At 41.5% G+C, this 23,395-nt stretch overlaps 1 protein-coding gene across 1 annotated transcript in view; it reads right to left on the reverse strand.

Moving 5' to 3' along the window:
- SPATA13 (spermatogenesis associated 13) overlaps nucleotides 1-23,395 on the reverse strand; it is a 345,561-nt gene that overhangs the window by 82,808 nt on the left and 239,358 nt on the right.

The following is a 23,395-nucleotide window of genomic DNA, read 5'->3' on the forward strand; positions in this document are numbered from 1 at the left end:
TAGTGAGAGGCCTCTGTCAACAGGATTCCTACTGGCTGGGGAATGAAGAGAGATAAGGATAACACTTAAATATTAGAAATTCAAACACAAAAATTCAACCTAAACAAATGTCGCACCTTCTTCTTGCCACACACCACACACATGTGATCCATGCGCTCTCCCCCAAGTGAAGACGTTGCTCTCCTTATCTTTTGCCCTTCAGGCCAAGACATGCTCAACCTGTGTGCACCAGCTTAAATGTCCCAGTCACCCTGTTCTCAACTAATGATTAGTTAATGAAGGAAGGTAGGAAGGATTGTGATAATAACCATAAATGACTACCACTCACTACGTGTTTACCACATGCCAGGCCCCTGTGCTAAGTGCTTTAAAAACAGCATGTCACTGAGTACTCATACACACCTGCAAGGCCAATGATTTTCATTTTACAGATAATCAAATGGACACTTAGGCAGAGGGTGCTAGGGGTTCCTGCAGCTGTCCCTTCCAAAGCTGATACTCTTCTCTACTACTTCTAATGAACTAAACTAATGAACAAAAAGAGAGGCAGAGCTGGGATATGAAATCCAGATGTGTGACACCAAGTTCAGTGCCTCATGACATAACCCAACTCATGTCAAATCCCAGAAGTCCTTATGCCAGTCAAGGCCACTATTCCAAAGGCAGTATTAAAGGCAGAAGAGGAGGGACACCTGGGTAGCTCAGCAGTTGAGCATCTGCCTTCGGCTCAGGGTGTAATCTTGGAGTCCTGGGACCGAGTCCTTACCATCAGGCTCCTTGCGTGGAGCCTGCTTCTCCCTCTGCCTGTGTCTCTGCCTCTCTCTCTCTCTCTCTCTCTCTCTCTGTCTCTCATGAATAAATAAAATCTTTTTTAAATAAATAAAGTAGAAGAGGAAAAGGTTGTATAAAAACCTTAAGGTTAGGTCCCAATTTAGCTTAGTCCTCTCAAGGGCAGAAGAAAATGTGACCTCATACTAAGAGGTGTCATCTAATTCTACGCTCCAGGTTCTGTGAAGGGTTCATTTTTATTTGCCCCTACATTATGCCCCCTGAGATTCCCAGGGAGTCACAGCTAAAGGGCTGATTCCATCTGGGACCAGAGAGGCTATATAGACTTAGACCCCTGGAGCCTTTCTGATGTCCACTTACCCAATTCCATCACTCAGAAGCCCAGTGGGGCTACCAAATGCCCTCTGGCAGCTTAATGTTCTCATGGAGAAATTAAGGAACCTGAAGAGCTGTGGATTGCTTTTGAATGAGCCATAGCAGCAGAAACTTGACTCATCCTGGCACTAAGGCTGGGTGTAAATCTATAACCAGTTGTAAAATGAGTCTAATACTGAGTACCCCCCTGTCTACTCTCACCTACTCTGGAGGAACAGGGGGCTGTGGTTGCTTCAGCTTCTCACAATCTTGAAAGGCAGCATATGGTCTATGCAAACATCAAGTCCAGTCACAGACACTGACTAATGGCATACTATGTAACAATAATGGCCTTGTTATGACTTGCACTGGATACAGAGGAGCAGATAGGAACCCTTTTCTTACAGTCTGGCTGGACGGAGACAATTTACAGACACCACAAGTAGAGGGCGCTATGAGACCTTTCATAACCAAAGATGAAAGTGTCCGGCGGTCCCTGAGGTCTCAAGGGGTGCAAGCAGCGCTCAATTTTTTTTTTTTTTTAAGATTTTACTTACTTATATGACAGAGAAAGAGCACAAGCAGGGGCATGGGCAGGCAGAGGGAGAGGGAGAAGCAGGCTTCCTGCAGAGCAGGGAGCCCCATACAGGGCTCCATCCCAGGACCCCAGGATCATGACCCCAGCCAAAGGCAGATGCTTAACCCATGGAGCCAGCCAGGTGCTCCGGGCAGTACTCGATTTTAATGTTGGCCAGTTTGAATGTTCTGTGACTGGCACTGAGGCAGGCCTAGGTTTTAAACTCAGTACTATCATGTGAATCTTGAGTAAAGCCATTTCAGTCATCTGTGCTCCGGTGCCACCTACAAAAGAACATTTATGTATAAGGTATATCAATCAACCAATTAATTCATAGGCCCCGTGGTAAACTCAAGACAGTGACAAGGTGATAACCTGTTCTAGATGGGAACTTGGCAATGAGCAAAGGAAGATCCAGGAACCTAAATTAGATTGGGAGGCAATAAACTTGGGTGACCAGCTGTCCCTGTTGGCCCTGTGTGAGGGATTTTCTAGGACATGGGAGGGACTCTCAGGGCTGAAACCAGAGAAGGTCTTGGCAGACTGGAATGACTGGTCACCCTATAGTGAGTAGAACAATATAGTTGGAAGGATGGCTCAGTGTCCTGTGGTAGTCAAAAAGGAGTAGTACATCCCTTTAGTCTAACACTCTGAGATTGTCCCCAAGTGTCATCATCTTTGGGAATTCCTTCCTGATCCTCCTGAGATTAATGAGACCCCTTAACTCTGCAGGTTACAGGCAACTCACCACACTGCTTTACCAAGACATGTTTATAATGATACGTTTACATGTTTCCTTCAGAACAAGACTGAGAGTGGAAATAATATATATGTAAATTATTTATCTTGATGTAAAACTGTTTCAATATCTGTATCAATGTAACAATTCATCATATATCACCATATTTTTCCAATGTTAAGATGTTTAAATTTTTACAACACTAAAAAGTTAAGTATTTTCTATAATTTAAATTTTAAGATACAGATCCAGTAAAATACACACAGATGTGAGTTTCTGATTGAGGCAACATGCTTTTTAAAAGTCCAGTAACTTACTATTTCAACATGCTGCTGAACAACGTGATTGTTGTGTGCTGCTTGGAACGAAACTGAAAATCACGGAAAAAGGCTTTTCCTGGAATTTCCGAGAAACATACCAAGTAGCATTATTTAGAACTAATACTTTGACCTCTATTAACTAACAAGGGTTGCAATTCAATCAGTGGTTTTGTAGCAAGGCTTGTAAATTGTGGGAGTTCTGCCAGAGAGATTTATGAACAGAACTACAAGGAAGAATTTTAGATGGGAATATTGTGAAATCCATTGTCTACAAGCTGGATTCTCGGGTGTCTGAACTTTAGAATAGAACATTTCTTTTCACTCATAATGAGAATTCTCTGAAAACAACTACGACCAGTAATTTTTAAGTAAGAATTTATAGTAATTGAATTTGAAATTCAGAAATACATACCAGGTTAAATGTACACACAAGGGGGTTTTTGTAGTCTGTTCATGTAAATTAAAGAAAATATGACATTGGAGGAAAACAAACCGGAATACATTGCAAAATACATCAAAATCTGAAAGCATAAATCTCTGAATCACAGCACTGTAGAATATTGCCTGAGGGAACATCTAACCCCTGTTTGTGAAGATTAAGGCATTGAGACCCACCGGGTCTGAGAGATGTGCTCATTGTCAAGCCATTACAGGCGAAAGCACAATGGGGCTGGGAATCAGAGGGACCAGGTTTGGGCCCCTTCATTCTAGACCACTTCCTTTCCTTCTGGATCTCACTGGTCACCAAGTCTAAGAGATTCTACTCCATATCGCGACAATCAGTGCTCAGTATGGCTGCCAAGCCACTGCTTATTTCAAGTCTTTAGTGCCTTTCCACCTGGACACTGCATGAGCCTCCTGAAAAATATCCTGTCTTCCCATCACATCTGACACCTGCAAGCTGGCCAGTGTCCTTCCCAAAAATTGCAAATGGGGTCATGCCACTTCATCCTGGTGTCACTGGCTGCCACCTCTGAACGTGGAGGAGATGTCAGATTTCAGCTTCACACACAAAAATCCTCTCACTCTGGCCATGCTGAATTATTTACAGGGAGGCTTCATCATACTCTGCTGTGCTTTGGGTCATTTCCTCATTTGCTCTCAAGAGACCTTCTCCAGCCATTTTTGTCTCTCTGTATTGCAGGGAAGCACAATTCCCAGGCCCCTCTGACAAAGGGCTTCTGGCCAAGTTGGTCAATAGGAAGCACTGGTGGGAGATGATGCGTGTAGGAGAAGGTAGATGCTAGGGTATTTCTCCCTGTGTGCAATACCTACCACAGGGGTACTTCCAGCAGCTATTCTCTACTCTCTGGCTCCAGCTCCCCCCTCCTAAGTCCTAGTTCCCACCAGGTGGCACCAGGGCAGGACTCATGTAGGACCACCTCTTCCTTTATCCATCCAGCCTACGGGTAGGAGCATCTTCCCACTATTATTGTTCATCTGAGTTCCTCACTTTCATCTCTTCTGTTTCATGGCTGTGTAAACATAACCCCTATTTTAGATTATCTTTGTTTGAAATACCTAGAGATTATTTCTCTCTTCCTGACTGATAAATACGTGTTTTGCTAACTAACTTTTATTAATTCACATGAACTTTGCCCGAGAGAAACTCTTTACTTACTGTCCAATTCAAATACCCTTTCTCTGTGGGCTCTCTAATGCATTACTCTATTTTAGCATTTGCCATACTGCTGTCATGCTGGTTTCTCAGTTTACTTTGTCTACTAAACTCTGAAAAGGTTGAAAAGTTCTTTTAAGTCAGAAACCAGGGATGCCTGGGTGGCTCAGTGGTTGCGTAGCTGCCTTCGGCTCAGGTTGAGATCTCGGGATCCGGGATTGAGTCCAACATCAAGCTCCTGCGAAGAGCCTGCTTCTCCCTCTACCTATGTCTCTGTCTCTCTCTAATGAATAAATAATTTTTTAAAAGTCAGAAACCAGATCTTATCTAACTATATTCTCAGCATTCAGTCAGTTACTGAATGAAGGAATACCACTTCTTTCACATACCTTAGGTGAGTCAACATAACACATGGGGCTGGATAATTCTTAGCCAAGAGGGCTGTCCTATGCATTGTAGAAAGTTAGCAGTATTCCCAGTCACCACCTTAAATGATGCTATTAGGAAGAAGAAATATATGCTCTGAAAACTATGGAAGTGCTATCAATTAGTCTCAAAATGGTTTCTGGGAAACTACTGAAATTTATCATTTCCAATCATAAAACAGAGTGTTCTACGTACTGTTTGATGGTACTGATAAAATAATCTTTCAAATGGTAATATTGTCAGCAGCTACAGTTTCCTGTAGTAGAAACCTCAACTTAATGTTTATGTTACATTATTTTAATAGTTGTATCTAATTTTGTAGATTTTTTTAAACATTCAATGAAAAAGAAAATTTAATATCATAGAAATGTAAATGCTTATATGTTAATAGTTACACTCACCTTTTAACTATCAAGACAGATATTTCATTTAATAGGTAATCACGTTTATTTATCTTTTTTTAAAGATTTTATTTATTTATGAGAGAGAGAGAGAGAGAGAGAGAGAGAGAGAGGCAGAGACACAGGCAGAGGGAGAAGCAGGCTCCATGCAGGGAGCACAACGTGGGACTCCCAGGTCTCCAGGATCAGACCCTGGGCCGAAGGCAGTGCTAAACTGCTGAGCCATCCGGGCTGCCCTAGGTAATCTGGTTTATCTGACACTTTCTAATTTGAATGCTCATATTACACAAATTACATATCTGAGTTAATATGACAATGAAGAATTTTATAAACATTTCATAACGTACTTAAAATATATTTTAATATTAATGTTGAAATGTATATATTTATAACATATACTTCAATCTATCTGTCTCAATATTAATCAACAAAATTTGAATTAAAAATGTCCAGAGAGGGTCCTAAAGTAACTGTGATTCTTAGGAAAGTGTTTTTCTTCTATAAAATTGTATTTTCTGTTTAAAATACAAAATGTTTCTTCTAAGGGTGCCTGGGTGGCTCAGTGGTTGAGCGTCTGCCTTTGGCTCAGGTTGTGATCCCAGGGTCCTGGGGTTGAGTCCGACACTGGGCTCCCCGCAGGGAGCCTGCTGCTCCCTCTGCCTGTGTCTCTGCCTCTCTCATGAATAAATAAATATAAAATCTTTTTTAAAATAAAGTGTTTCGGGGATCCCTGGGTGGCGCAGCGGTTTGGCGCCTGCCTTTGGCCCAGGGCGCGATCCTGGAGACCCGGGATCGAATCCCACATCGGGCTACCGGTGCATGGAGCCTGCTTCTCCCTCTGCCTGTGTCTCTGCCTCCCTCTCTCTCTCTCTCTGTGACTATCATAAATAAATAAAAATTTAAAAAAAAATAAAATAAAATAAAGTGTTTCTTCTATAAAGTATGGCTTATGGAAATATGTAATATAACCCATACTTTAATATTTTCCCTACTCTTTGTTCAAAGAAACTATTTTAACTTATTAAATGCAAAACAAAAGCAAGTTGGCATAAATATTAAGCTGGTATAGTTCTCAATAAATCTCTTTATCCAGGAAATTAAAGTTAAATGCATTCATACTTGAGTAGAGAATAAGATTCTCTATTTCACACCATATAGTATCATATTAACCTAAATCATACACACACACACACACACAACACACACACATAGTGTAATTGGAGTACCCAAATTATTAACTTCTGTAATTTAAACCAAGATGGCTGTGAAAAAAATCACAGATATATAGCTAAGATATTTTGATAAATATTAACTTTAAAATATTTGACAACAATAAATGTTTTATTTTATTGCAATTATATAGAATCTTATTTTCAGCAAGTTACAGTTTATGGACTGATAAAAAAAAGTCTCATGGTAGTAAGTCTTTCTCATGTACTGAACTTGCCCATTTTATTCTCCCTCTTTCTCTTCCTGACAGATCTCTTCTTTCTATTATTTGTTCCAATATCTTTCCCAAAACCTTGCTGAAATCAAGACTGTGAGAAGCTGGAAATTCTAGCACCCCACATTTTATGAATAGGTTGTACAACAGGCAATGTGTTTCCTGATAGACTCTGTCCATCAAACTATATTTAGCTAATAATATAGCTACCACTGAATTTAACCATAATTTATAACACTTCCATAGGAAACTGTATCTAAGATTCAACTGTGAGTTCTAGATCCAGGGAGAAAGCTGCTTCCCATCCCACCCCCCCCCCTCCACCGAACTTCCACAAGTCCTTAACATAAAACATTTTCCTTCTTCTGTCCAACCCTCATGTATACCGTCTAAGGAAGATTGTCCCTTGCCCCTGGATCTGGTATCCTCAGGGTCTCTGTTGTCAAAGAATTGGAGGAGGATGCCTCAAAAAAGCCAGCTCTGGCTTCATTTAAATATCCAATCATTTAAGTGTCTAAAAATGGAAAGTGTATATAAAAAGGTAACTGTGGATGAGATTGCATCACTGTATCTTTGGGAAAGGTGTCAATTTCATACAAGCATGCCATTGTCTTGGCTTGCCTTATCTGGGTTACTAGGCTAAACCACATTCCTGTGGGTGAGATGGGGTTTCCCAATGGGGATAGGTGTTTGCTCTGTCAGTTCTGTGAGGCAGAAGCTGTGGAGAAAATGAGGATTTGCCGAGGCAGGTCTTAGACTGAAAAGAGGAAAGCCTTCCTTTGATCTCTGAAATTGGGGGTCAGGCAGGTCTAGCAAGACACGTTCAGGTAGGTCTTGCTCTGTGAAATAGCTGACACAATCCACTGCACTATCCTGCCCTCCATCGCCCCAACACTCAGCAGAGTGCCGGCCTCAGAACCTCCCCTTCCTCCACTCCTACTCTAAACCTCAAAGCTGAAAGCCTTGGAACACTTCAGGAGAATCACTGCCAAATTTAAGGTCTGAAGATAGCTTGCCTAGTTTCCTACCGGTTGTCCCCTGTCCACCATCTTTCTCACGGTGAGTAAGACCGCAGCAGTAACCACTAAAGTTCACGGTCAGGACTACCTAATGCCTGCAGCGAACACCAGAACAGATGTCACCACAAGCTGGACTTCCCTGGCATTTCCTATTCAGAGCAAAGTTTTCCAGATGGATGGCCCTCATCTTGAAGGCACTTTGAAGGTCACTGGAGCAAAAACAATGTTTCTCCTTGCTAAAGGCAGGGTTAGCAGAACCTGGAGCCATGCGTCACCAGATTCACAGTCTAAAACACCGGGTGCAGGCAGCAGAGAAAACCCCCTCCAAGGCTCAATGTAGCTTGTAAATACAGTGTTTGGGGAAAACACATTTACTAACTGCTTATAAGAATGTATATTTGCCTTGCATTTTCCCTGCATTTCCTTTTTGTTTTTGTGTTTTGCACAAAATGAGTTCCTAGGCACAGAATCACAATTTATAACACTGCATGTTGCGGGAAACAAGAACAATTTTCTAGTCTGTTTCTATCCAGCAGTCAAACAGGTTTTAAATTGGGAGTTGCCATAGCAGCCCATCTTGCCATCACTAAAGATAGAGGTTCAGAAAACACTTTTTCCCTGCTCTGTTCAATCAGGTATCCCACATTCTCATATTTGTTTTTCACATTAAAGCAGTTGCCAACATCCCTTATATCATCTAATTTAAATTGTCTTCTGACTGAACTGACATTTGGATATTGTTTCCTGTCAGCCCTTCACACCTCTTGAGCCAGTAGTGGGTGACCAGGCGATAGTTTCTGAGGCCCCCTGACTTACACCTCTGCCCTGGGACAGCATGGCCCAGCCTAGCAGGAGCTGATCTGTGGCCACTTTGTTCAAGGAGGAGGCTAATCTGGTGAGCCCATCCTCATGGGGTATCATTTATACCCCTGGGCATGAGGAAGTAATGCTGAGGACTTCAGACATGGTGCTAGAACATAAAGAAAACTTCCTGCTGCTAATGGTGCAACCGTTTCTCACACTCTCCCATGGCTCAGAAAAGCAAACTGGCCCAACCACAAGGAAAACCTGACAGAGGGACAGAGGAGCAGAACCCTGGCGAGGAAGATTTATGGTGGAGAAAACACACATTTCTCAGGCTTTCACTGTTGGTGCCAATTTCTCTGTACATGTTTGCCCTCCAAAGAGAGATTCGTTGGCAACTCAGAGGGCTCCCAGTGGCTTCTTTAGAGTTTGCCATTCTCTCTACACACACAGATTTGTGGCCAGAAGCTTCCGTGCAATCACGTGACCTGCTCCCTCATCACTTGATTTATCTGTTTAGTGCACCTGCCGTGGGAAAGGGCAGGGTTCCTGGGTGCTCACTGATAGCAGTCCAATAGATACAGCCTCTAGTGGCGACTGTGTTTACCATCTATTCTCCCACTGACTCACTAGGTCCTGAGGGGACAGAGGATGTAAGAGACAAGCCATGCTAAATAGCTTCAGCCCTTAGAATCTTGATCCCTCAAAACACCAACTCCCCCCACCCCGTCTTCCCAGTCAGGTCTGTCCCATCTGCCTTTGGGGCCTCACAGCCCATCAACTGTACCTATGCCTCTGACACTGTGCCTATGAGGAGACATGGCCATCATTGTGGCCACAACACTCCTTCCTCAGCTTCATTCCCCTAACGTGATGTTCTGGCTCTCACAAGCCAGACGCTTCTGGATGCCTCACAGGAACAGGAGCAGGTATCAAACCCAGGAATGCCCCAGCATCACATCCCACTGACATGGCTCCTCCAATGCAGAGCTTAATGATATTCTAAAATATGTCAGATGCTCGGCAGGGCCTGAAATAAAATGAATACTATATTCTATCTTTTGTGGAAAGTTTAAAACCAGTTTAGTTTAGGTACCCCAACCAACAAAACACCAAAGAATAGGAAAGACTTAAGTATCTGGAACCTAAAACAAGGAAAGTGAAGTAGTGTGCAAGATGAGACACAGGTTACCCTCTGAGTCCAGGCAGTTAGGAACGGAAACAGACGTGCCTTCTGAGAGCAGTCACAAAGAACCCAGGGCCAACCAGCTGAGACCCAGGGAGGGTCCATCTCAAGTAAGTCCACACCTCAAAGACTTACAGCTGAAGCAGGTTAAGTGAGAAAGGGCATCTAGCTAAGGCTCAGAATTCCTGGGTCTGGATTCTTTGCCTTTCACTACCTTTGGGAACCTAGACCAGTCACATCCCATCCCAACCTCAGATTTCCCAATGTGATCCTAACATTTCTTTGAGAATATATCACAAGGTTGTTATGAGAAGCAAGTGCATTGTAAGCAGAACATTCTCACTGAAATATTAGCTAGGTTCATAGCATGACACCTTTCTTTTTTTAAAATTTATTTTTATTTTTAAAGATTTTATTTATTTATTCATTCATGGGAGACAGAGAGAGAGAGAGAGAGGCAGAGACACAGGCAGAGGGAGAAGCAGGCTCCATGCAGGGAGCCCAAAGTGGGACTCGATCCCAGGACGCCGAGATCACACCCTGGGCCGAAGGCAGGCACTAAACCACGGAGCCACCCAGGGATCCCATGTGACACTTTTCTTTGTAAAGCATACATTTTATACTTATAGTTTAATATAAAATTGGTTAATAGGAAATAGAATTCCAGCTCAAAATTTCTAGATCGAAAAAAAGTGAAATATTCTATTGGAAATTCAATGGACTTGAGCTTATTATATATGCAACTGGGCTTAGGCAAAGAGATCCCATGTAGTCCATGGGGGTGCAGAAAAGTACCCACATGTGTAAGCCACCGTTTTGTAACCCACAAATGGAAGCCCATCCTGCTCCCTAAAGCCATCCTGCCAATTCAAAGGTCACTGCCAGATGAATATGTAAGGACCGGCCAAGGAATGCCTGTATATGGATGTTTCCCAAAGGATGGATCTGGAACCAAAATATACATTAAATTCCATTATTTCATTTTGAAATCAGCTCTAACTTTTCTCCATACACATGCATAATATCTGCCTTAGGACTCTCCTTTACCCTGGCAGTGAGATATAAGTAACAGATGTCTCAAAATTTTGGCAATTAGTATTCTAAATATCAATTTAGGAGTCAACTGTTCAGAATTTAAAACACATTTTCCTGTAAGATGTGCCTATTATCTGCCCAATCTCCCTCAATTCATAATGTAAACAAAGTCTCCACTGGCAATATGACTGCTATATTAATTGAAATTACTAGTATATTAAACTAAATTAATAATAGCAATTAATAAAAAGAGGGACCTGATTTCTTTGGCTTAGGGGCTCAGATGGTATAAGTGAAAAAGAAGAGGAAGAAGAGTTTTGTCCCCTCCTTCCTTGTACGAGAAAGGCCCTGTGGCATTTGGAAGTAGGATCATTTGTCTTCGGCATCCTCTGACTTTCCTCTCTTTCCACTCATCCTTTGTGAGCTACTCCCTTCCATTACGTAGGAGGTTACTTCTGCCTCTTGAATACCTCTGATCTCTCCGTCAAGGAATGTCCTTGATGCTGTGAAGACCAGGGCAACACCACACAGCCCAGGGCACAAACATAAACCTGCTGTCACATCCTCGGCTGTAACTCACTACTGCACTATGGTCAGGTGCACTGTGGAGTAGGTGACCCTACACTAGCCTGCCAGTCACACCGCTTGTATTCATGGCATCTCAACATTCGGGGCTTATCTTGTTTGATGGCTGCTTCCCCAGTGGCAGTGATTTCAGAGCTCAGGAACAAGGAGTGGTACAGCCAAACAGTTACTTCTTAGGAAGAAGCTTTGTGAGTCTAAGCCTGCCTGTCCACAGAACAAAGCCCGCCTTTGAGTTTTTCAAGATCTGGCAAGGTAGCTAGCTGTGCAAGTGTATGCTTCAATGTGACCAACTTAACTATATTTGAATTTCATTTCAAAACAACCCTGCTTCTCCTCCGCAAAGAAAACAACCTGCCAAAGTCTGCTAGTTCGTTTGTTTTCTAATTATAATTTCAGAACTATAATGATACAGCAATCAACTCTATAGAGCCCAACAGTCTTCACTAGACCAACTGCTCTGATGCAAGAGTCTACAGTTTGGCAACAGTCAGTGCCTCAGTTGCCTCTGGGGTGGTCACATAAGCAACAAGGGCCACATGCAGGTAAGAACACCTGCAAAGTCAACTAAGCCTGTCATCACTGGAGTGAATGTAAATTAGGAAGAAATACCAATGGCCTCAATGTAAATGTAGTTTACCATCATCAGCAAATGCTTCCTTGGTTCCTCTTGTCTGGCTGCTGTTAGGAGACATCAGGAGTAGAGTGGTGAACAGCACTCATCACCTCAGCCACCACAGAACTTTCTCCAGTTGAGGAAAGGTACAGTGACCCTTCAACAGCACATGGTTGAACTTCATGGGTCCACTTACATGCAGACTTTTTTCAATAAGTACAGTATAATACTGTAAATGTATTTTCTTTTCCTTATGATTTGCTTAATAACATTTTCTTTTTTCTAGCTTTATTGTAGGAATACAGTTCGTAATACATCTAACATATCACATATGTGTGGGTCAACTGTTTATGTTATTGGTAAGTAAGGTTTCTGATCAAGAGTAGGCTCTTAGTAGTCTGTGGGGAATCCGAAGTTATATACGGATATTTTTTGACGATGTTGGGGGTCGGTTGCCCCTAAACCCCATGTTGTTCAAGGGTCAACTGTGTAACTAAATAGGCAGTTGTGATGAACCCTGCATTGTTATGACACTTGAACTGGTCTCCTTCAGAAAGTGACATGGCAGTAGGACCTGACAGATGATCAAAGGTGGAGGGTACTGACATGACTGGTGGACAACGGGCATCGAGAGGCCATGTTAGGGACTCAGGGTTTACTCTGAGGATCAGGGGAACTGTCAGGAGCAGGTGACCTACATGGATCTGGAAACAGCAAGACCAGAGGCCAGGGAGGCAATTATGAGGCCGATAGAGCCAACAGGGTATGACAACTCTTGCCTGGACTCTTACAGGGGCTCTGAGATGGGGTTGGTGATGGAGATGGAATGCCATGGCCTTGTGACTGGCTAGATGTGTTGCATGAATGAGGGAGAATCGGTGTGACTCCAGGTGACAGGCTGGGACCAACAGTTTATTGAACTACCGAGGCCTAGAAGGGAGAGGATTGGGAGGGAAGACGAGGACTTCTGATCAAAATATACTGCCTTTCCATTGTGCAAGTAGTTATATCTAGGCAGCAGCTGCAGATCACCCTGGGCCTGGAGTGGGCCGCAGATCCAAGGTTATCCTGTCACTGTGAAGGGGTAATAACATGAGAGGGGGCAAGAGAAGCAGCCCTCAATGATGGCTAGAGATGAGTGGCCTGAAAGTGGGAACCGAAAAGGAAATAGCAAACAGGGTAGACTTGGTATAAGGTCAAGAGAGGCAAGGTCAGACTCTAGAGCTCTAAGAACACAGATGCCGAAAGTGTCACCTCATGACAAAGATCATCACTTCATTTTATTGACTATCCCTTATAAGAACTGTCTTTTTGCCTTCGATTCGCTCACCCCACAATCTATTTTCAATAAAAACACGGACCTTTTGAAGATATAAATTTAGTGAAGTTAAAGTCTCAGATCTCTCCTCACCTGAGACTGTCCAGCTGTCTGCCTGTCCAACTGAAAGCATAACTGGGGCTTAAAAGTAAAACAAAAATGATCATTTAAAATACCTACTGGTGATACTACTACAATCTCTGTGCATTTTCAAGTTGAATTCCTAAAATTTGCTTGGTAAGCATAGTCCTTGTTCCCCTAAGCTGGCGATTAGCAACATTTCTCACTGTATCACTGTGATAATGGATCCACACAGAGGAACTAGGAGCTTACCAATCCTGGGCAAGGCCCAAGAAGCCACATTCAACATGGGCTGGCTCTACAGAATTACAATCTTGCCCAAGAAACAAACACAAACATCATTAGAGACTCCTGTTTTCTAGGAATCTTGTGAACGTTAGGTTAAGAAAACCAAATACCTATATTCAACCTTCAACAATGGAGTGACTTGGTTCATCTCTTGAGACTTCCATGTGACTTTAAATTGCACCCAGCACACTAATCTCCAAAAAAAATTGTAAGTCTTTCTTAACTTTCTTCTTCTTTCTCTCTACACTTAGAAAGATCCTTTCTCAGCTAATTAAAACTATTTAGGTAAATGGAATTGTTCGGTATTTTTTTGGCCTATGGGCTCTATGACAGACTTAACTTGAGGACAGCAGGGCCCATGGACTGAGAAACTGGGGACCCTCTGAATCAGAGAGTTAAACCTATTTGCAGTTAAAGATCAATCTAGAAAGTATTCCACCCCCACAAGGCCTTTCATGACCGAATCACTGGGAGCAGCTCATACAGAAAAGCCAATGTGAACTGCCTTCCAGATGAAAGGCAAAATGGCTCTCTTAAGAACTCAGGCTCTATAGATATTTCCCACCTGGAATTCTAGTAGCACTGGGAGATTATGAAATTATGCTGTAACTCTGGTATTCCTCAGGTACATGCCCTTTTATTCCATAGTCGAACAGTCTGGAATTGGAATCACTACACAGCTGACCAACAGGAATATGGAACATGTGTCATTCATCCTGACTGGCAACTGAACCTATTACAAGTAATCACTGGAATACAGTTGCTTCCTCTCTGTTCTGAGAAGCCACCAAGTCCTTGATTCTAAACACAATCAGCAACTCTGAGCCTCACTTGACATTAACTGCCTTCCTCCAGCTTGCTGACAAAGGAATTCCAGTCTCAAAATTATTGGCAAACAATAAGAACGAGCCTTGCCATTTCCCAGCTGAAAACTTTTCAACAACTCCCCATCAGGCAGTGCTGCTCAAACTTTTCCTCTAACTCCTGATAATAACAAATCAATGAGAGAGAAAGTCTATATGACAGATATTCTCAATGTTCATAACCACCCTCTACTATCCCACCCATTTCACAGATGCAAATCTGAGGTTGGGCCCTAAGATCACACAGGAGAAAGATGTGGAGCCAGCATCTCTGTCAGGTATTCTGGTCACAACATCTGAGCCCTTACCCCACTGCAATTGCCTCTGCCTGGTGGCCCAAGAGAGCCAGTTCACACCTTGGGGAGGACTAAGATAAGCAGGTTACTAAATGCAGAAAATCTAAAGTTCTAGGATTTATCTTTAGAAATTATGCAAAGTTTTCATTCTTTTCAGAAAGTTTGTTTTTATAAAAAAAACAATGCTTTCCACCTAATAACGCTTAGGACAGTTTTTACCCAAAATACAAAAAATAGCAAATATTAGCAAGGATGTGCAGCAATCAGAATCCCTGTGCACTTTGGTAGGAATGGGAAATGGGACCGATGCTACAGAAAACAGTATGGAGGTTCCTCAAAAAGTTAAACATAGAACTACCATAGGATCCAGCAATTCCACTCCTAGGGATATACTCAAAAGAACTAAAAGTTGGGTCTTGAAGAGATATTTGTATGCAACATCAACATGTATGCAACATCGTTACTCACAGTAGCCAAAAGGTGGAAGTAACCCAAAGACCATCTACAGATGAATGAATACATAAATGTGGTGTCTCCATACAACAGAATATTACTCAGCCTTAAAAAGGAAGAAGATTCTATACTATGCTACAACATGGATGGACCTTGAAGACATTTTACTAAGTGAAAAGGACCAGGCAGAAAAGGTCAAATACTTTATGATTCCAATCACGTTGATGTACTTAGAGTAGACAAATTCACTGAGATAGAATGGGGCCTGGGGGGTAAAGAAGGAATGGGGAGTTAATGTTTATAGGGTAGAGAGTCTAAATCTGGGAAGATTGAAAGGTTCTGGAGATGGATGGTAGTGCTCAGTGCACAACAACGTGAATATTGTTGCACTAAGTGCCAATGAACAACTCTACACCTAAAAACAGTTAACATGCTGAGGGTTTTTTTTTTTTTTAAGATTTTATTTATTTATTCATGAGAGCCACAGAGAGAGAGGCAGAGGGAGAAGCGGGCTCCCAGCAGAAAGCCTGATGTAGGACTCAATCCCAGGAACTGGGATTACACCCTGAACTGAAGGCAGACACTCAACCACTGAGCCACCCAGGCAACCCCAGACTGAGTTTTATAATATATACATTATGCTACATTTTTTTAAAAAAATGCTCTGGCTTTAAAAAAAATTTTTTTAAAAAGATAAAAAACGAAAAACCAGTGTCAAATTGACCCATTAAATGCGTTAAAATTGGGACGCCTGAGTGGCTCAGCGGTTGAGCGTGTGCCTTCAGCTCAGGATGTGATCCCAGAGTTCCAGGATCGAGTCCCACATCGGGCTCCTGCATGGAGCCTGCTTCTCCTCCCTCTGCCTATGTCTCTGCCTCTCTCTGTGTCTCTCATGAATAAATAAATAAAATCTTTAAAAAAAATAAATGAGTTAAAATTTTCCAAAATATATCTGATTCAGGAAAATTCGTGATTATCCTATACAGTTTCAAATATCCCTGCACACAAAGCTTCAGATAATATTATTCGTGCAACAATGTCTGATACAGAACAGGTGCTCCAGTGAGCTCCTAGCTATTATTCCACACAAGGGCCTCTGTGACCTGCCTCCCGCCACTGGTCACCTATGAGATTCAGCTCAGAAGTGATATTTCCTTGCTGGCTTCCTGATAGTGACAGATGTTGTGCTTAAACCAGGATGCTGTGGCAGACAGCATCTAACACACACCATGATATAAAGTCGGGTTAGTGCGTGACTGCCGAACCCCCAGCAGACACAAGCCCCTTGAAGATGGGCCTTAGCATGCACACAGAACAGTATTTGGCACCTAACAGCAGCTCAGTAAATATTTGATGGAACTTTCATGGTCCCTTTGTAAACATTAGGTCTAGATGCCTACAAAGTAAACGTATCCATCTATGAGACAGACTACCAAATTATTCCCATGAATTACCTGTAATGTCAAAAAATAAAGAGGCTTCCAGCTTCTTTTCCTATAGATCTACCAAGAAAAAGAGAAATAAGTCTGAGAATTGGCGGGCCCATTGAATTGAATTGAAGCTAGGAACAGGAATTAGCCTAGCTCAATTCTTGCCTTCAGGAATCAGCCATGAAATGAAGGGAAAGTCCGACATCACTGGAGTCCTGCCCTCTCAATTCGCACGTGGGACTGTCTACATATCACATCTGAAGACCCGCATACCACATCGAATCCTTGATGTTCAAGGAAACATGGCGGGGACATAGGGCTTCCATCCCTTTTCTTGATTTGACACCGGACTAATGAGACAGTTACCAAAACAGACTTTATGAAATGAAGGCTTCTTTGTGTGGAATTTAAAGAGAGATGGAAAAAGCTGAAGGGCTGCATTATCAGTATTTTTTCCTTTTCTGTTAAGTGATCATTACCCAGACACCAATTTTTATCCTCCATGGAATGGTCCTTTGCACTTGGGGGACATGGCACTTGGGAAAGTGGCAACTCCAGATATCTGTTCCTCAGAAACCTTGACATCATTAAAATCACAACATAATTCTTGGAGCTATTTATTGCTTCCCGAGTTAGGGTTTACCATTTCCTTATCAACTACCACCACATTGGACAAACATGTGCAATGCTTCAATTATAACATTTTTTAGCGCACAAAATAAGTGGTCGTTCATAACATTATTCTGGCCTCTCATGAGTGCTTTGCTACCTTTGCTGAAATTTTCTTATCCCCAAAAATAGGAAATGTAAAAAGAGAAGAACAAAAGGGAAAAAAATTAAAAACACCTGCCTAATGAGAGAGTTGTCACTGTCTTCTACCTACATCTTCTGAGTAGGAATATTGGACCTATTATCTATTATTTTCTAAGATTCTTCCTCCTACTCACTTCAGGTATTAAATCTCAATTTTAATTTTCTTCTCTAATTTGCGCACACATAAAAAAGTCACAGGAGTGTTCCAATACTAGACCTCAAAGAAAGGTAAAGTTAAAAAACAGGAACTTAGGTCTTTGACCAAGGCCAGGACTGAGTTCCAGCGACTGTGCTGGCAGGATGCCCTGCCCAGCTCTGGTGCAGATGAGAAAGTGCTCAAGCAGACACTTGTCCCCAGGCTACTCTCAAGAATGTGCTGTTCCCTGGGGGACCAAATGCTCTTTATGGTCATGGGCAGAATATTTACAGCCACCTATTTAGTGTAGATGTATAGTTTTACAGTCAAAAGAGGGCTTGGGGTGGGGGGCTAGTCACAGGAAGATCAGACTCTTCTGCACAATGACATTATGGACATCCTTCTGAAATTAATCCCAGAAGAATTAAAAAACAAGCTCGCCACAACACAACAAAATGATATCCTTACCCGCTATCTTTTAAAAGCAAGAATAGGGCAGCCCCGGTGGCGCAGCGCTTTAGTGCCGCCTGCAGCCCGGGGAGTGATCCTGGAGACCCGGATGGAGTCCCACATCGGGCTCCCTGCATGGAGCCTGCTTCTCCCTCTGCCTGTGTCTCTGCCTCTCTTTCGCTCTCTCTGAATGAATAAATAAATAAATCTTAAAAAAAATAAAATAAAAATAAAAGCAAGAATAAATTCGGATGTATGGAAGACACGAGTCATGTATTACAAAGTCACTTATCTTAACTGTATAAAAATAAAATACTGCTGCAACATAGATAAACCTCAACAGCTAAGTGAAACCTGAAAGGGATACAGAAAAGACAGATGTAAAGTCCAGGTACTGTTTGGTTCTAGTGACATAATAAGGTGGCTAGAGAGTAAATCCATAGATACAGAAAGCAGATTAGTGGTTGCTGGGGGCCAGGGGAGGAAGTGTGGCCTACAAATGGCCATGAGGTTTCTTTTGGGGAATAGTAGAAACAGTCCAAATTAGAATGTTGTTCTGTTGTGATGGCTGTTCATAGCTCTATAAATCTATGAAAATTTACTGAATCATACAATTGAATGAGTTAACTAGAAATACCAATAAATCTGTTAAATATACAAAATAAAAAATATTGATCATAATTGCCTTATGATTGATCTAATAAACGTTCGAGACAACAAGTTACATAGTTGATGGTAAAGCATCCAGGTCAAGAATTTCAGTCAAAAGAGCCACAATAGATTTCCCAAATCCCCACCTCAGAGAAGTCACCTCCTCATAATTCCATCCTCATCACCAACAACCTCAGGAAAGGTCTTCCTTCTTGATGGTTTTGCTTTTTGGTTTTGCTTGATGGTTTTTGCTTGATGGTCACTCTTTTCAAGGAACTTTAAAACAAACATCTTAATCTCTTAGTATTTGCCCCTTTGGACCTGGCTGTGATCCAAAAGGTAGAGGAGAGATTTCTCACCTAGATGCCACACTCTCAGGGCTGGAGAGTTCTCCATGCACAACCCCCTGGGTTCAGATTCAGAATACAGTCGTAGTTACCTCAGTGTGAGGAAATGGCCAGTGTGAGCTACTAACAGAGCACCAGGGCCATAACAGGTGCTGTGTGGTGAGTGTTGCCCTACAAACATGATCTCTATTGTTCGTACTATTTCAAGTACATGTTGATGTCCAGCCTGCTAAACAGATACATCAGTGCATGTATGCCTGCTGCTGGCCCTTCCTTAATAGCTTCACAGGCAAACTGGTTATACCCTGCAAAACTGTCACATAAACTGAGCACCAGATGCCCTAGGTCCCACCATCAGCCCCTATTGAAAATTCCTCCTTTCTCTCAGCCTGACTGTAGCCCACCAGCAGCTTCCTCCACCTCTAGCTACACTTTTTGCTACTCTTGGTTTTGTTTTAGACTTTTAATTAATTAAAATAATACATAAGCTCACAGCTCTACTGAGTCTTTCTCATTCAAAGCGTCTTTCTCGCCTCATGGCCACCCTTCTCTTTTCTCCTCGTGTGCATTTTCCCCTAAGGGGACCACTTCCATGTGACTTTAAAAAGTCACCCAAATTAATTTTCTTGTTCCTGGTAGTCATATTTCTTCACAGATGGGATTTTTGATGGTTAGAAATGATAAAAGACTTCTGCTCAGTGTTTCATTTTACAAACAAGGACCTGAGAGATCAAAGCTCAAAAGCTGTTTATAGGAGCTTTATTCATGATTGCCCAAACTTGGAAATAACTACTACGTCCTTCAGGAGATGAATGGATAAATAAATGGGCTGCCACCAGACAATGGGATATCACTACAGTCACTGACTTTTATCACTATGAAAAGGATTGAGCTATTAAAAGCCATGAAAAAGAAACTTTAAAAGCAGCCAATCTGAAAATGCTACATTCTACATGATTACAACTATATGGGATTTTGGAAAAAAGTTAAAACTATAGAGACAATAAAAAGATCAGTGGGTGGGCAGCCCCTGTGGCTCAGCAGTTTAGCGCTGCCTTTAGCCCAGGGAGTGATGCTGGAGACCCGGGATCAAGTCCCGCGTCAGGATCCCTGCATGGAGCCTGCTTCTCCCTCTGCCTGTGTCTCTGCCTATGTCTCTGTCTCTCTTTCTCTGTGTCTCTCATGAATAAATAAATAAAATCTTAAAAAAAGAAAAAGATGAGTGGGTGACAGGGGCTAAGGGGAAGGATGTATGATTAGGCGGAACACAGAGAACATTTAAGGCAGTGAAACTATGCTGTCTGATACTATAATGATGGATATATATTATTATACATTAGTCAAAACCCATAGACTGCACAACAGCAAGGTGAGCCCTAACATAAACTAGGGACTTTAGTTAATAAAAACAGATTTAATAACATTGGCTCATTGTGTCATACGGATATAAGATATTAATAATGGGAACCTGCATGCAAAGGATGGGGTATTTGGAAACTCTGTACTTCCCAATCAATATCTCTACCACCTTAAAACATAAAGATCTAAAAAATAAAGTATATTAATTCAAAACATGAATAAAGAGCTGCTGACTGAATAGGACGTTCAGCCCAGTGACGCAGCCCTACTACTTGAGAGCTTTGTACACAGCACAGAGGGTCCTTGCTCACCTAGATAAGTGCCCAGAAACCACCCCTTATGTTAATAATTATGCTAACCTGATTAAGGTAAAGGGAGAACCACTACCATTACAACATCAGGATTTGAAAATACCTCCAATCAAAATCCAGACTCTATGTGCATAACCTTGACCAGCTGACTTTAAAATCCACATGAAAGAACAGAACAAGGGCTTGGGATGGCCTGCAATACTCCCGGGGCAGGGACAGGGAGATGAGACACAGTCTGCCCATTTTAAAGCAAGCAAGATTAAAGTTTGATTATTACATGAAGTCATGCATTTTAACTGAAGGAATGAGTATTGTTTGTTTGGCTTTTTTTTCCAACTTGAAATGAGATTTTTATGACCCAAAAATGACAAGAAAAGTCATGGATACTGGTTGAGTCTTCACTGAGGGCATGGGAAGAACTAATCACAGAGCTAATTTAAGGGGACAGCAGGGAGCCAAAAAATAAAGTTGCTTCATGGCCAGATCTCATAAGTCAGGCTTATCCAACTATATAATTATATTAAAATATATTGGTTAGGAATATATTTATAGGTGGAAAACCAATATGAAAAAGATAACAAGTGATAATTCCAAAATTCAGAATAAGGTTACCCTCCCTGGTAGGGGTCGGCAGAGTCTGAGGACAAGCAAGGAATATTTATAGATGTTGGTGGCATTTTATATTTCAGGTTGGGTAATGCATATGTGTTATTTGTTGATATCTGATTCACACAGGTTACAAATATTTTGTGTGTAACTTAAATATTTAATAAAACAGCTTTTAAAAAGACAAGGGTTAAAAGAATGGGTCAGAAAACACTAAAATAATATAATAGAGCTAAGTAAGTATGCCAATCATTTGGCATCAGATAGGCCTATGTTCAAACTCCTAACATACCACTCAGCAGCCATATAACCCTTAACAAGTTACATTACTATTATGAGCTTCAGTTCCTGCATCTGAAAAAAGGAATAAGAGTATTCTTAAATTTGTAGTTGGGTTAAATAGGATAATGCCTGTTGAGTTCAGTGGGAGTCTGAGAAAGGATAAGAACAGCTCTCATCTGTTAACCATTGACCATGTGCCAAGAGCCATAGGAAGTACCTTATAGGCACAATCACAATGAATGATGTCAAGGTCATTTAGCAATAAGCCATGGAGATAAGATTTGAACCTGCAAGGAATCTGATTCCAGGACTAGAATCCTAATTCTAGAGCCACCAATAACTCTGATGAAAATTATGTATTATTATTAATGGTGCTGTTTATTGTAAGTATTCACAGCCAAGGTTTTTTAAATTAGGTTAAAAATTATTTACACATGGTTAAGATGGGACTAGTTGACAAAAAGCAATTACTTCAAGAAGAACTCTAAGATGTAATCAGATAGCCGGATGTGACCGGACAGTGTCACAAAGCTAACAGAAATTCCAATATATTCCTAGTCTACACAAATGATAGATCTTTTGATATGAGCAGTTTTTTCATCCCTCCCCTAAGCCTATACACTGGCTGGTTAATTTGGAGTAATATAGCCAATCCTAAGTACCACATCTAAAAGAAACAGACAAACTGCAAGTCACTTTGGACCACTGTCTGCCACCCTTTTCCTTCCACAAACAGTAGAAGGATTCTGGGAATCTGAGATTTTAAAAGATAACTATTAGGGAAGATATCACAATGATTTTCCTATGGAAGACGGAATAGAGATTTATTTGTATGTGCACCCTTGAGTAGAATCTGTGTACAGAATGAGATTGCTTTCATTCTGGGACAGAGAATTCATGAATAATCAAGGACACAGAACATGCCATCTAGGGAGGTTCATGGTTTCCACCGAAGGTGGGCTCAATAGCTGGGGCCACAGACCACAGTGTGGGGGCTAGATTCATGACCTAAGGTTTCCTCCACCTTTACAGTTTTCTGATCCTGCAATACATAGCACATATCCTAAAAATATAATCCTTACATAAATTGCAGTAAAATTCTGTAGGATTGGGCACCCATCTTGGATGCCTTCTGGTTATCACCTGGGAACCTGTCTTTGCAGGTTCTAACTCTTCTAACTTTGTTGAACTAGTTTCCATGTCCTAAAGATCACATGTGACACAGGGTCATATAGTACCTGGGATTTGTAAAACAAGGACAAAGAGAAGAGACTATAAAACAAAACTCGCCCATTTATCTGCATAAGCCTATGTCCAGTTTTAAGTTCCAAACAACAGTTATTTAGGAAACTGATGCAGACTGCTACAAGAATGAGAAAGAGTGGTACCCCTACAGTAATCCCAAACCAAACTTAATAACTCAGGGAGAGAATCCTGTGGGTTTTGTTACCTGAGTCTAAAAGATTTAGTGGCAAAGCATTTCAGAGACCTCTAAACTTTTTTTCGTTTCTGGAACATACAGCAAAGCAATTTGTATCTGAAATAGGCTTGCTGTTTTATTACAAAGTGACTTTCTATGACTCTATATGGGAGTTGAGGTGTAAGCAGAAAGACTGAGTATTTGAAATTTTAGTACAGACAGTTTAGAAACAAAATGTAAAAAGAAGAGAGGAAAAATGGAAGGTTAGTTGTTGGAAGAGCAATGGCTCTTTAAAAAAAAAAAGATTTTACTCATTTATTCATGAGAGACACAGAGAGAGAGGCACAGACATAGGCAGAGAGAGAAACAGGCTCCATGCGG

The sequence above is a fragment of the Nyctereutes procyonoides genome, unplaced genomic scaffold, assembly GCF_905146905.1.
Source record: "Nyctereutes procyonoides isolate TBG_1078 unplaced genomic scaffold, NYPRO_anot_genome, whole genome shotgun sequence".
Taxonomy (NCBI): Eukaryota; Metazoa; Chordata; class Mammalia; order Carnivora; family Canidae; genus Nyctereutes; species Nyctereutes procyonoides.